The 16,459-nt window shown below is 42.0% G+C and overlaps 1 pseudogene; it reads left to right on the top strand.

Moving 5' to 3' along the window:
• Nucleotides 1–14,404: 14,404 nt before the first annotated feature.
• LOC116269990 lies at nt 14,405–16,179 on the top strand (annotated as a pseudogene).
• The last annotated feature ends 280 nt before the right edge of the window (nt 16,180–16,459 follow it).

The raw sequence follows: 16,459 nt of genomic DNA on the forward strand, positions 1-16,459 counted from the left end.
AAAACCATTTGTCTCGCCTTTTCCCTCTGGGTTGGTGGTAATGACTGGAAGGCTGATTCACAGTCTTAGTGCATTATATGAATGTCTCTGTATCAAGTATCCTTATTTGTTGTGTGAAGCTCTGTTTATTTGTTTATTTTTATTTATTTATTTATTTTTGCCTACAGTCTCAATTTTGTTTTTTTTTTTACCTTAGAAAGAGGAAAGGAAAGTAGAATTGTTGGGCTTGGCTCTGAGAAAAAAAATAAAAACAAGCTACAAGTCTGCAGAATCTAGGAAATGCTTAGAGTCAGAAGCTGAGCATGAGAGCTTAACAAATGCCCGATACTCATGTGTAGTTAGATGTTTTTGTTTCTTTTGTTTGTTTACTGTTTCTGTGTTTCCTATCTGTACCACGATGTAATCTCTAGAGGCCAAAGTGAAGAAACAGCTTACATAACTGTCAATTCTTTTGGGTTTTGGATGAGTAACAGGTGTTTAGTAGTTAAAAAAATTACTCAGCGGTTACACCACCAATTTCTCAGTCTCTCAGCTGTCAGTCTTTAGATATCTGGCTGTGTGTTCATCAAAACTGTCCTTCTTAAGTCTAAGTAGCACTCTCTGATTTTAGATAGTAGGTGATAGGCAAATAGATAAATGATAGATAGAAGATGCTAGATGAATAAACATTTAGATGATAGATAGATAGATAGATAGATAGATATTAATGACACATACGTATATACCTACCTACCTACATAAAAACATAGTATAAATATTTCTTTTCCTTTTTTTAAGTTCAGGGGTACATGTGCAGGATGTGCAGGTTTGTTACAAAGGTAGATGTGTGCCATGGTGGTTTGGTGCACAGATCATCCCATCACCTAGGTATTAAGCCCAGCATCCATTAGCTATTCTTTCTGATGCTGTCCCTCCTCCCACCCAAACTCCAACAGGCCCCAGTGTGTGTTGTTCCCCACCATGTGTCCATGTGTATCATTTAGCTCCCACTTATAAGTGAGAACATGCGGTATTTGGTTTTCTGTTCCTGCGTTAGTTTGCTGAGGATAATGGCCTCCAGTTCCATCCATGTCTTTGCTATTGGTTACACAGATACTAGTGCCATACAGATCCTGAATTTTCTCTAATCCTCATTTACCTGACATATGTTATACTCAAGAACCTGTTTTTGCTGCAAGTATGATCAATAGACTCTACATTTTATATATAGGTGATACACAAATAGGCGGGTAGCATTAATTCATTCCAAAAAGGACAGTATGATGAGACAATGATCCAAGGCAATGGCATACTCAGAATGACAGAAAATCAATAATTCCATCAAGGAAATCCAGGAAAGGCCTCTATATACATGTTCTTTTATACGTGTCATAAAGAAAAGCCAAAGGCATCTGTGAATACAACAACAGATGTAACGTAGCATGGTGGCTTTTTACTTAGCCAAAGTGGAGCTGGCTTTCCAGACTTCTCTTCTCTGTTTAATTCTGGGTCAGGATTGGCCATAGGGAAATGTGCGTGAGATTTCAAAGGTGGCAGTGAGGCAATAGCCATTACACCCCTAAGGTCAAGGTAGGGCACCTGGTGTCGCAGCAGCTTCCCACTTGGATGCTGATTTGTGAGCTCCCCTGATGGCAAGGGCAGCGGCTGGGCCTCAGGTGTCCTGGCTCCTGCCCATCTCCTCCTTCTGCCTGTCTGCATCCTGGGCCAGGTGCAGGTGTGCCTTGTGGGGTGAAGACTGCCAGTTTCTTATCACAAGCCACCTACATAGCTGAGGTTGAAGGTAGAGAGATAGATGTAGGCTGGAGTAATGAACTTCAAGTCGGGAGACTGGATTCTGGTCCAGGTATTACCACAGCCTCATTGTGTATTCCTGGAACATCACTTGACTTTTCTGTATCTCTGTTTTGTCAGATTACGTGAACATTAGCTGCAGCTCCAGCTCAAAGTTTGAGAATGTTAATAAAACACCTCCAGAGCATCTACAACTTATTGAGACATTATATTCACTTGGAGTTTTAGAATTAGAAAAAAGCAGCTGGGCGCGGTGGCTCACGCTTGTAATCCCAGCACTTTGGGAGGCCAAGGAGGGCGATTCGAGACCAGCCTGGCCAACATGGTGTAAACCCCGTCTCTACTAAAAATACAAAAAATTAGCCGGGCATAGTGGCACATGCCTGTAATCCTGACTACTCAGGAGGCTGAGACAGAAGAATTGGTTTGAACCCAGGAGGCAGAGATTGCAGACAGCAGAGATCGCACCACTGTACTCTAACCTGGGTGACAGAGCGAGACTCTGTCCCAAAAAAAGAAAAAAAGAAAGAAGAAAAAAGCTAGGAGAATGTTTTAGTCAAATGAAGCTATGTATCTAAGATCCCCATTAAAATATAACTTTGCATATTAATTTTTTGCAAAGTTTGAAATTAACTTTGAATCATTCAAAATAGCAATCTAAATATTCACTGATGAATGAATGAATTAAGAAAATGTGGTATATATATACAATGGAACATTACTCAGCCTTAAAAAAAAGAAGGCAATTCTGCCATTTGTGACAACCTGAATGAACCTGGAGGACATTATGATAAGTGAAATAAGCCAGACACAGAAGACAAATATCTCATGACCTCACTTACATGATGAATCTTAAGAGTCAAACCCATAGAAGCAGAGGGAGAACTGTAGTTGCCAGGCGCTGCAGGGAGCGATTAATAGGAAAGAATTAGCCAAAGGTTACAAAGCTTCAGTTATACAAGAAGAATAAGTCCTAGACATCTACTGGACAGCATAGCGTCTACCATTAGAAATGCTGTGTTGACTGTTAGAAATGCTGTGTTGTACACTTCAACTACTTGCTGAGGGCAGATCTTATGTTAAGTGCTCTTATGACAAAAGAATACAAATAATAATAATAAAGAGGGCAGGAGGAAACTTTTGTAGGTAATTAATAGGTTTATGGCATAGCTTGTGGTGATGGTTTTCACAAGTGTAACTTCTCTCCAAACTCATCAAGTTGTACAGATTAAATATGTACAGCTCCTTGTATGTCAGTCATTTCTTTGTAGTTTAAAAAATTTAAAAAAATTAACTTTGTTGACTTGATGCTGAAATACACTTTTGTTATAACATGTTTAAAAATTATTAATATGGGATAAGTGCACAGTGTCATGTTCCATATGACTAACTCCAAAAATCTAAATTCCCAGAGCATATGTGCCTGTGAAACAGCCCAAAATATCAATTGCTGTAAGCCCTGTGCTGTCCTAAATACCTGTAGGTGTCTGAATTACAGGAATCCTGCAATCGTGACACAGCACACGTTTATGCTCTGTTCAGTGAAGGGTGGCAGGAGAGTGTCTGCGGGTCATCTGATAGCCGTCCTTTCTTTGCCCTGCACATTTTTGATAATTTCCCAGGACATCTCATCTGAGCCATTAGGGTACAAACATTTCCCAGGAGCTCTTTCATTCTTATACATCAAATAGCAGAGATGAAATGCAAAGTTGGAGTAAAAAGCAGATTGGCATGATTGTAGGATAGAATAGGGGCCCTCTGACAACTCTTTTCAATAAGAAGACAATGGGGTGAACTCTGGCAAGACCGCCCCACCCGCCCCACAGTGAAAAGCTGCACGTTGAAAACGTGCTGGTGAGATAATTTTATTCGTCACCACCATCTCAGTACCATGATCCACCATCAAAGAAGTCATGATGCTGTTGATAAGAGCTACTGCAATAACCCCACCTTGCATTTCCAAGGGGCCCATTTCTGAGCTGCTATTGTGCTATTTCTCCCCCCATTTAATGACACAGATGTCTACATCCAAACGCACCTGTGTTTAGAAACATAAGGTTCATTATGAGAACAGAGCCCTGAGCCCCTCCTGACCATTCCTCAGGCAGGAACAATGGCCACATACATATAGCCGTAGAGCCAGCCAGCCCCGGAATTAACTTCCTCGATGGCAGATGTGTTTTTGGACTTCAAAATTCTAAACCAGTAAGAGCAAATTACAGGATTAAGGGATTTAATTCTTATTACATGAGGAATGCGTGCACATTGATTCTTTTCTGCTAGCGATGGGTAAACAATGGTTTTCATTTAAAACACAAATATCTCATTTAAGAGAAAGGAGAGGGGAGGGCAGAGAATAGAATGTGTAGGTGATTCTCAAAGGGTTGAAGGAGCTGAGGGGGCATATCTGTCAGGGGTCTGGTTTCTTACAAAGTGAGAGTGAATTTCTTTCCATTTCTTAAGCATTTAGTTCAAGAGTTAAGCAAACATCTTTTTGGCATCTAATCTGTATCAGGCACTTGGGCCATTCTTGGAGAATTTTTAGTACAGCGAAGAAGAAATATTGCTTCCTCATCCATTTTGCTCATCTCCCTCAGCTGCCCTTAGCTTATTCTGTAGCATCAGTCTTCAGGATGGTTGTTTGTGTTACCAGGAAATGTGAATAATTTTGGTGAGACAGTTTCCAACACAATTCCTTTGCAAGTACAGAGGACTCAGAAACCAGGCAGAGGCCGTCGTGAACGGTAGGGTATGTATTCCTGGGTACTTGGGCTCAAGGTCAGTGCTTCCTCATCAATTCAATAAATGTTTACTGAGTGCCTGCTAGATAGAAGGACCTGCCTGTATTCTAGGAAGGCAGACAGACAGTCTGCAAGTAAATAATACACAAAGTATCTGATAGTTGTAAGTGTGGTGAAGAGAATACAACTGGGTGATGTGACCAGGTGAATGGGAGACTCATTTAGCTAGGATGATCTAGGAGGGCTTCTTTGAGGAAATAACATTTAAACTGAAAACTGATTGATGAAAAGGAGCCAGACACGCAAAGAGGAAAAGGGAAAGGGATTCCAGGTAAGGGGAATTGATTATGCAAAGGCCCTAAGAGAGGAACCCACTTGGCCTCTGCATGACGTAGAAAGAGGGTCAGTGCAGCTAGGATCAGAGCTGGTGTTAGAGAGATGACAAGATCTTACAGAGCCTTGTAGGCCCTGGTGCAGAATTTAGATTTTAATTTATTTTGGTGTTTCTCAAACTTTAGTGTTTGTTAAAACACAGACCAATGGAACAAGATAGAGAATGCAGAAATAAGGCGCACACTTACAACTATCTGATCTATGACAAAGCTGACAAAAACAAGCAGTGGGGAAAGGACTTCCTATTCCATGAACAGTACTGGGATAACTGGCTAGCCATATGCATAAGATTGAAATTGGACCCCTTCCTTACATCATGTACAAAAATTAACTTAAGATGGATTAAAGACTTAAATGTAAAACCGAGAACTATAAAAACCCTGGAAGACAACCTAGGCAATATCCTTCTGGACATAGAAACAGGCAGAGATTTCATGACAAAGATGACAGAAGCAATCACAATAAAACCAAAAATTGACAAATGAGATCTGATTAAAGAGCTTCTGCACAACAAAGGAAACTATCAACAGAGTAACAGACAACCTAGAGAATGGGAGAAAATGCCAACTATGCAGCTGACAAAGGTTCAATATCCAGCATCTATAAGGAACTTAAATTTACAAGGAAAAATGCCCTCGTTACAAGGACATGAATAGACACTTTTCAAAAGAAGATATACACACAGCCAACAAGCATATGAAAGAAACTCAACATTACTGATCATTAGAGAAATGCAAATCAAAACCACAATGAGATACCATCTCTTGCCAGTCAATGGCTATTATTAAAATGGCAAAAAATAACATGCTAGCTAGGTTTTGGAGAAAAAAGAATGCTTATACACTCTTGGTGAGAGTGTAAATTACTTCAACCATTGTAGAAGATAGTGTGACAATTCCTCAAAAACCTAAAAACAGAAATACCATTTGAACCAGTAATCCATTACTGGATATATACCCAAAGGAAAGTAAATTGCTCTGTCATAAAGATGACCCATGCACACGCATGTTCACTGCAGCATTATTCGTGATAGAAAAGACATGGAATCAATCTAAATGCCCATCAATGGTAGACTGAAAAAAGAAAATGTGGTACATATACACCATGGAATACCATGCAGCCATGAAAAAGAATGGGGTCGTGTTCTTTGCAAGAACATAAATGAAGCTACAGGCCATTATCCTTAGCAAACTGATGCAGGAACAGAAAACCAAAGCATGTTCTCCCTTATAAGTCAGAACTAAATGACGAGAACACATTAACACAACAGAGAGGCCTATTGGAAGGTGGAGGGTGGGAGGAGGGAGAGGATAAGGAAAAATAACTAGTGTATACTAGGCTTAATACCTGGGTGACAAAATACTCTGTAAAACAGACCCCCGTGACACAAGTTTACCTATATAACAAACCTGCACATACACCCCTGAACTTAAAATAAAAATTAAATTAAAAAAAACCAACACCACAGATTGCTGGGCCCATCCCTAGAGATTCTTAAGTGGGTCTGAAGTGGGCCCTAAGAATTTGCATTTCTCCAAGCTGCCATGTGATTCAGATGATGCCTGCTCACAAACTACTTTAGAAACCAACAAATAAACTTTATTGAGAAATAATGTACATATCATACAATTTACCTATTTTAAAGTGTAGAATTTAGTTTTAGTATATTGATGGATATGTGCAATTGTTACCACAGTTAATTTTAGAATATTTTCACCCTGCAAAGAGAAACCCTTGACTCTGTAGCTACTTCCCTGCCCTGCCGCCACCCACCCCTCCCCAGCTCTGTGCAATTACTCATGTACTTTCTATTTCTATAATAAAAATGCCTCTATATAAAATGCCTGTGCTGGGCATTTTGTATAAATGGAGTTATACAATATGTGGGCTTTTGTGACTGGCTTTTTTCATTTAACATAATGTCAAGATTCATCCATGTTGTAGCATGTGTCAGAACTTTCTTCCTTTCTATGGACAAATAACCTATAATCTTCCATGATATGGATATACCACATTTTATTTATTCATTTGTTAATTTATAGACATTTTGGTTGTTTCCATCTTCACTGACCATACTTTGGTTGACACTCATCTAGAAGCAGTTGGAGGACACTCACACGAATTTACATATTTAAAAAACCACTCAGCTTGCCATGTGGAAAATGAGCTGCAGAGAGACGGGAGTGGCCACAGGGATGCTGGTTGATAGGTTACTGCCCTGTCAAAGCAAGAGACCATTGTGGTCTAAACCAGTGTGGGTGATAATGTTAAAGAGAGATGGAGGTGCAATCAGCAGGGTTTATTGATGGATGAAATACGAGGTAGTGAGAAATCAACATAGTGCTGGGTTCTGGACTTAAACAACTGGGCAAAGCACAGTGTTATTAACTCAAATGAGAAGACTATTATTATAATTTTTTTTAAGATTTCTGGGGCACTGTTTTGTCCTCGATATGACCATTAAGAGGGTGTCAGTCCAAATAAATGTTTCCCAGCAATAAAGAACACTTTTTGATGAATGACTACTAATTCTATTTTTTTCCTAATACACCATTCAACCAGTTGTACATGTTGCTGTATTGTGTTTGTCATATTATTTGAAAATATTCAATTCTGCTATAGAAAATAAATGGGATAGATGCAAATCATAGATGTATAGGTAAGTAGCTTATGAGGAATATACAGATTCATGACGTGTTAGATACAGATATGTTAGTAACCTGGGAGACATGTTATGCATGGACAAAAAGAGTCTGTGTGCACCACACAAAGAAACAAAGGGAAGTAGGGTGTGCTGTTAACTTTAGGTGTCAGTTTGGCTGGATTAAGGGATACTTAGAGGGGTAGTTAAGCATTTCCTTTGGGTGTGTCTGTGAAGTGTATTCAGAGGTGATTGTGAGTCCGTGGACTGAATAGGGAAGACCCACTCTCATTGTGGGCAGGTGCCATCTAATTGGCTGGGAGCATGGACATAAAAAGGCAGGGAAAAGGTGAATTCTTTCTTGTTCTCCTGGAGTGGAGACACCCTTCTCTTGTCCTTAAACATCAGAACTCCAGGCCTTTGGGCTCCAGGACTTGCTCCAGCATCCTCTCTCAGCCCCATCTCAGCTTCTCAGGCCTTCCCTGTCACACTGAAAATTATACATTATCTTGCTGCTTCTGAGGCTTTTGGAGTTGAACTTCTCAGCCTTTACAATCAGGTGAGCCAGTTTCCCTAATAAATATCCTATCTATCTGTCTATATATCTATCTATCATCTATCAGTCATGTATCTATCTAATCTATTCATCCATCCATCCATCTACTTATCCTATTGGTTCTGTCTCTCTGAAGAGCCCAGACTAATACATAGGGCAATAGAAACCAAATATTCATGAGATATACGAGGCTCTGAATATTCTTGACACCCTAAATATACATGAGTCACAGAGGCACTCAATATTCATGAAGCCTTACATCAGCTACCCATTAGTAACATCTATTCTGGCCCAACTTGTCCTCTCCCCAAAAAAGGCAGATAAAATCTAAAGCTATTTATCAGGCTGACAGGCAAGCTACAGCTTGCATCCGTGCAATAGAGTGTGTATTGTTGGCTGTAGCCTCTTTCATTCACTGGGCTTGCATTGGGCTTGCTGAAGCCTCACTCTTATGTCCTTAACATATGCCTGTCAGTGGGAAGGCTCAGGCAGCAAAGAGGAAGAGAGAGACGGGGCTGATCAATACTGCACGACTGAGGATTGTGAGAGTGTAGTCCTTCTACCCTTCTGTGTGACTGGGTTAACTTCTTACCCATCTCTTTTCCTTTGCTTCTGACTAATGGTTTTATATTGAGTCAATAAACTGTGTGACTCAAGGATATTAATTTGGTTTTGTCCAAATTGGTTGGACATTAATTTGTGTCCAAATTCGATTGGACATTAACTTGTGAGTCTTTCTGTTCTGTGACCACGGGCGGTCTACTTGGAGGCCACCATCCAGATAAACTTCCTGTGTGATGTTACAAACTGTCACATATCAGAGAGCAAGAGAGGAAGAAGGCCACCTCCCTGAGATCCAGGGATGGAGATGACATGGAGCTTGTTCTCAGTGCATCAATCTTGTGAGTCAACCACACTAACTTTAAAGATTTCCTCTTTCACTCATATTTACCCAGCAATGTCCTTGTGTTTGAGGACTACTAATCTGAAATCTGATGAATATATAATATTCACCTGTATTGATTGTCCCAAAAAAACACATCAGTGAACCACTTGCACAAAGGAGGTAGCTACAACTCCAACAACGCAAATGTGGAGTGAATCTATTTCCTTAAGAATTAGTGTAACTGTGACAATTTGTAAGAAAATGCTGAACTCAGAAAAAAGCAAAAGCAAAACCAAAATGAAACAAAACAACTGATAATCAAACCTGGTTGAAAGTAAATGTTCAAGGAAGACTTACTCAAGGAGGCTGAGGCAAGAGGATCTCTGGAGCCCAGAAGGTTGAGGCTGCAGTGAGCCACAGTCGTGCCACTGCACTCCAGCCTGAGTGACAGAGTGAACCCTGTCTCCAAAAAACAAAAAAAGAAAGAAAAAGAAAGACTTGTTCCTTACTAAGAATCAAAGTGCCAAAAGAGGAGAATAACATGAAAGGTTAGGACAAATTGCTCTCCTCTCTCTATTGTCACCCTTTGAACCTCTTCTTTGGAATGTATTGATAAAATTTTACAAAAATACAAGATTTGACGTTATTCCACATGTCCACAAAAACCTATAGAAAACCCAAACCAAAAGATTCACTGTAACAGATAAATACTAATAAAATGGTTAGAAAATAGTTAGCAAAGGAGAGGAAGTCAGAGAATTCAAGAAAGAAAAAAACAAAACGTTATCCTAGTGATGAGAGGCTCTTGGCACTTAAAATTTTCCATTTGAAATTTCATTCTCCCACTGTGGATTCTGAGAGCTGTCTAACACTTTTGAACAGATTCTAGGTTGGAAAGCAAGGAAAAAAAGTTTTCCATTCAAAGTTTCCACCTTTCAAATCTATTTCCATTTCTTCATTTGGCACAGCCAATATTGGATCTGGGTCTTAGTTCCACATCCATCTGGGGGAGTCATTTGGCCAAAATAAGATGGTTAGAAAATTTTTCCTAGATAATTTACATTACATATTATGTGGCAATTTTGTCCACGTTTAAGAAATACATTTTCAAAGGGACTGGTAATATAAAGTCAAGTACTTATCAGTCATATTAATTTTTGCTGATGAAAACCTTCTACGTGCTTTTACATGTCATCTTGCTATGTTATCCTCAACACAACCCTGTTTAGAAGGTAAGATAGGATGATGTATCATGCCAGGAACTCTTATCTGAGAGATGCTTGAATAGTGCTTTCATCTAAGAGAAGAGCATGCCTTCCTTACTCATATCTTTCTGCATGTTCTGCCAAACTTCATGAGCTGGGTACACAGATGCCATCTAATGCAGTATAGGAGGGGCCATCAGTGCATCCACCTTAACTCATTCAGGGGTTCTGTTGCTGCCATGTGTGAGTCCCAGCAGTAAGAGTGAATGATGCTATCAAACAAGAGCCAATATTCAGGACGACTGACATTTCACCCTAACATCTAGAGTCTTGGTGGCTTCGCTGCAATTATGTTGAGAAATAATATGCCTCCCACCTCACAGATGGACACAAGCTTCTCTGCAGCTCATGCCAGATGATGGCCAGGACTCTCCTATCAAAATAAATGGATATCAAAATCACCTTCCAGGAGGAGCATGAGACATGGGACTACTGACAAGGAAGTGCAGGATGGTCAAGGATCTTCAGACAATCATATTCTGGGAAGCTTGAGGTCATGGTTAGAGCTTAGAATGGGGACTTTGAGAATTGACTGCAAATCCTGCTCCATTACAGACAAGCTTTTGGCTTTGGAAGAATCTCTGATTTCCTGATGAAAATGGAGAATCTGAGCCAGACAATTTCCAAATTCCTTTCCAATTTCATCTCAAAAAACAGAATCACTGAAAACTGAATTTGTTCTGCAATGTGCAGTTGACATAACAGGAATTGTTACTTCCTCAACAAAACATCATACTTCTACTTTTAAAATAGAATGGAATATAACCCCATTACCATGACAAAGACTGGTCATAGCCATCCTAACACAACCAGACTAGATGCAAGAACTGTTGCAGCAAGGAAGGAAGCCTAGGATCAAAAGAATTAACAGACGTTCTGACCTACAAATTCACAGTGTGGAGGCTGCCACTGTGAGGAGGCGAATTAGCTGCTCTGGGCTTCAGTCTGAGAAGGAGAACAACAGAGCCATTCTCTTGAGTGGGACATTAGGATCTCAGACAGGGGCAGTCATGCCAACGTAGCACAGAAAATCTCATTTGGATAAATGATTAATTTCATCCATGAGAGAGAAAAGAGATTCGGGGCGTTTGACTCCTGGGCATATTTGGGTGGAAGGAGACTGTATAGTGATAAATGAACAATTGCCAAACTTGTAACTAAAACACGCATTCTTTTTAATAGCTTCATGTATTGCTGAATTGGGTAGGGGAACCAGTGCTGATGGAAGCATATTTCTCATCCAAATGTATATAGTATCCTCTTTCACTTTGCAGTTTCTGCAAAGTCCCTTGGGAACCCAGCTTGGCATTGTGACTTGGGCTGGCTGCATTTGGCTGGGGAACAATTCTGGAACCAACACGCCAGTTGTCCAACACCTAGGGTGCTGTCAGCACTCTGAAGATAGCAACCCTAATCATATTTGTTTTGGCCTCTCAGCCTCAAGGGCAGATGGTTGTCATGCTGACTGAGAGAAAGGTATTGTGACAGGAGCCAAAGCTAGCCAGTAAAGGACCTTGAGGCTTCCACACAAAATGACTATTTCTAGAAACTTTCTAGATATTTCTAGAAAATGAGGCAGCAATCCGAGGATCAAAAGTTTTCTCAAATTCATGGTGCAGCAGGACTCAGGTTTGGATGGAGACCAATGGAAATGTGACGTAACGGGCTCCCTCTTGGGTAGAGGTAGCTTCACCACCCTGATCTTGGAAAATTTGATCCCATCCCTTCATATCACGTGAATTCATCTGGTCAATGTGGCTTTGGGGAATGGTCAACTTCTCTTGCATGAGTTAGGGGGAAAACCTCCATGAGGGGTCCACAGAGTGTCATAGATGACCCTGAAGTTGCTGGACTTATATAGGCTTTTCCTGAGAAATCAGTAGCTCCCAAGAGAAAGAGTGACCTGGGGTTCCACAGGGCCACAATTCCTGATGGGACCAGTTCTACTTTTCCACATTCTTGATTAGCTCCTTTCTGGAGGAATTACTCCTTGTTACGAGATGCAAATCCGAAAATATTTTGTTGGGCACCTATTTGGCACCCAGCACTATGGGGGGCACCAGGAGAAGTCAGGATCCTCAAGGATCTCACCACCTACTCATGAACTTGAAATCCGATTAGGTGCTCACATGCTACTCACATCATCCTACTATAACATAGGAATGTCAGTGGACCACTTAATAACACTCATAAATGAACATATTGCCATTTCTAGTAGTACTTGTATTTTCTAGCTTAGCTCCTAACCTTACATATATGAGTTTTCTAGGGCTGCCATACCTAATTTCCAGAAACTGTGTGCCTTAAAATAACAGAAAGGTATTATCCCACAGTTCTGGAGGCCAGAAGTCTGAAATCAAGGTGCTGGCAGGGTGCCACTTCCTCTGGATTATGAGGAAAGATTGTGACTCCTTCAGCATATGACAGCTGCCAACATGGGCTTTTGGCTCCATCACTCCAGTCTCTGTCTCTGTGGCCACATTGCTTCCTCCTCTTCTCCTACCTGTGTCTGTCTTGGGAAAATATATGTGATTGCATTTAGGGGTAATTCAGAATACCTTTTCTCATGATCTTTAATGTGATCGCATTGGCAAAGACCCTTTTTCCAAATGAGGTCCATTTAGATGTTCTAGGAATTAGGACCTGGACTTACTCTTTTGGAGACAACTATCTAGCCCACTTCATCTTATAATTTACAGTTTTCAAAGAGATCTCACATGCACCATTTTATTTTATCACCTTAATATATTTACAATCCTAGAGCTTGAAAAAAGTACTCCAACTTTGAAGACTTTCCCAACTTTGATTTTAAAATACGATTTTCACAACTCTATGGCTCACCAGCCTTTTACTTGCCCTAAAAGATGGGAGACAGCCCAATTTATGCTGACCTTTGTCATCTACTTCCTCTCCACGTCGGTAAATACTTTCAGTTCTTTTTCATCTCCCTCTTCTCATTACAGCCCTTTATAACTGAGCAGAGTGAGACCACTGCAGAGAAGCACAGGACACACAATTTAATGCTTGTTTCCTGCTATTAGCTGCCAAGCCGACTATGAAGTGTTTTTTGGCCTCTGGCCTCTAGCTCTTCTCAAGATCTGTTAATGAATATGTTAGCTTTCCATAGCTGCCACAAATGACCATAAATTTAGTGGCTTAAAATAATACAAATTTATTATTTTATAGTTCTGTCGGTCAGAAGTCTGACATGGGTCTCACTGGGCTAAAATCGAGGTTTCAGCGGGGCTACTTTCCTATCTGAAGGCCAATGTGGGGAGAATCCATGACCTTTTCCAGCCTCTAGAGGCAGCCCACATTCCTCCATTGGCTTGTGGCCCCTCCCTGCAGTTTCAAAGCCAGTGACGTTGTATCTCATCTGGATAATCCAGACGAGCCCAGTCTAATCTGAAAGACTGGACGTTTACTCACATCCATAAAGTCCCCTGTGCCATGTAAGGTGACACATTCAGAAGCTCAGGGATTAGAGTGAGGGCCTTCACAATGGGTGAGCACCAGGTCAAACTGACAGAGAGTGCAGTCTTATTTTTCCAGCACAGAGTTTAGCTAATACAGCTCAGCACGACACATCCACTTGGGATACTTCACCTCTAGACCATTGAAAAATGGCCTCAGCCAAGGGCCAGGGCGGCGAGGACTGGCATCGGAAAGCTCACGACGAGAAAAAGGGCAAAACCACCTTGAGCACTGGTTCTGGCTCATGGTGGTGTTTGCTTAGGTTCCCTCCCTTTCCTCCCACTTCTGTGCCTTTGTTTCCCTTTTCTTTCTTGCCTCCTCTTTCCTCTATCCCCTAAGCTGAAAGGTGCTGGGAAATATTTCCTGTGAAGGTTTGCCTATTTCTCGTCCTTGAGATACAAACTTCCCTCGGCCCAGCTCGTCCTTTACAATTTCCTGCACTTACCCACAGTCCTCTGCCCAGGCAGGGCGAGGCGGGCGAACCTTGGCTTCTCCTTGCTCATCTCTCACCCTTTCATCATGTGGGCGAACAGAGGCTTCCTTAAGGGCCATGAAACATCCTAGAAGAACAGGCCATTGTGTGTTATCAATGGAGGCTTCAGAAACCTCTGGGTCAGGGTTTTTTTTAAAAAAAATTTTAATAGGGAGGTGGGGAGTTTCTGTCTCAATCAGACAATGAGGACATTATCTTTATTTAAGAGAGAGAGATTACAATCAAATCCGAAACACTCCTTACAGCTTTATCCTCCTCTTTGCTGTACGTTGAGCACTCACACTCTGTGGATCCCAAACAATGGAAAAGGGAAGGAAAAATAAAAGTGAAAAGTAAATTCTATTCCCACAAAGCAGATTTTACTTTTAAATATGTTCTTTATCTTCATTTTTCACACATACACACACACACACGGAAATAATGCAGGTGAGTTTTTGATATAACTACGCTCTCAGAATACCTCTTATATGAAATTAATTATAGGAGTCGGGGCACCAGGGGAAAGGGAGAGGAAAAGGGGAGACAGTGCAAACGGCGTGCCCGCCATCTTGTTTGTGCCCCAGTTTCGCGCGTGCGCCGTTCTCCAGGACTCACGCTTCTCGCTCTCCGCTTCCCTCCGCGGTGCCTGAGCCTCTGCATTGCCCGACTCCGCAGGAGCGCCAGGGCGGCTCCTGCTCTTCCTAGACTCCCTGCAAAGGCGTTTGCCGAAATGTCCACAGAAGGAGGATTTAGTGGTACTAGCAGCAGTGATGCCAGCAAAGCCTAAGTCCTTCTGGCCTCGGGTCATGGAAGAAGTCCGGAATTTAGCAGTGAAAGATTTCTGAGTGCACGAACTCCCACTGGCTCGTATTAAGAAGATTATGAAACTGGATGAGGATGTGAAGATGATCAGTGCAGAGGCCCCTGTGCTCTTTGCCAGGGCGGCTCAGATTTTTATCACGGAGTTGACTCTTCGAGCCTGGATTCACACACAGGATAACAAGTGCCAGACTCGACAGAGAAATGATATCCCCGTGGAATTTGATCAATTTGATTTTCTCATCCATATTGTTCCAAGAGATGAACTGAAACCTCCAAAGTGTCAGGAGGAGGTGCTGCAGTCTATAACTCCTGCTGAGCCAATCCAGTACTATTTCACGCTGGCTCAGCAGCCCACCACCGTCCAAGTTCAGGGGCGGCAGTAAGAGCAGCCCACTGCCAGCTCCATGACCACCATCCGGCCTGGGCAGCTCATCATCGCACAGCCTCAGCAGGGCCAGACCACACCCGTGACAACACAGGTTGCAGAAGGTCAGCAGGTGCAGATTGTGCAGACCCAGCCACAGGGTCAAGCCCAATAGGCCCAGAGTGGTACTGGATGGACCGTGCAGGTGAGGCAGCAGATCCTCACTAACACAGGAGAGATCCAGCAGATCCCAGTGCAGCTGAAAGCTGGCCAGCTGCAGTGTATCTGCTTAGCCCAGTCTGTATCAGGCACCCAGGTTCTGCAGGGATAGATCCAGACACTTGACACCAACTCTCAACCGATTACACAGACAGAGGTCCAGCGAAGACAGCAGTAGTTCAGCCAGTTCACAGGTGGACAGCAGCTCTACCAGATCCAGCAAGTAACCATACCTGAAGGCCAGGACCTGCCCAGCCCATGTTTATCCAGTCAGTCAACCAGCCCTCCGATGGGCAGGCGCCCCAGGTGACTGGCAACTGAGAGCCTGAGCTGACAAGGCCAAGGACATCCAACACAATCGTTGCCATACAGCCCCAGGTCATGGGCACAGCCTCCCTCCCCAGAGGACCTGACTAACCTCAGTGCCTCCTGCAGGCTAGGGCGTTGGTGCACTAGGCCCCATGCCTGGGGGCCGAGATTCTCCAACAGAAAGATGCAGTATTTTTTGTTTCCTTTTTTTCTCCAAGGAATCAATATTTCAATATGTTGAGCTGTGTGTCCAATGCTATGAAATTAAAATATTAAATCACATATTTTTTGGCATTTTCTTGAAGAGTGTGGCTGAAGAAATATTTCTCCTTTTGTTTCTTACAGCCACTTCTTTTTAGGAGCAAATCTGCCCATGGGTGTGCGATATTTCTTGACCCTTGGAACAGTTGCTGCCCCCAAGATTTGCCATGTTGTTCTACCCTCAGATTGAATTAGGTGAATATGTGTAGCTGCTTTTTCACTAGTGGTCCTCTCCCCATCCCTTACTCTTACCATGGAGCTCTGT

Source organism: Papio anubis, chromosome 13 (genome assembly GCF_008728515.1).
Source record: "Papio anubis isolate 15944 chromosome 13, Panubis1.0, whole genome shotgun sequence".
Lineage (NCBI taxonomy): Eukaryota > Metazoa > Chordata > Mammalia > Primates > Cercopithecidae > Papio > Papio anubis.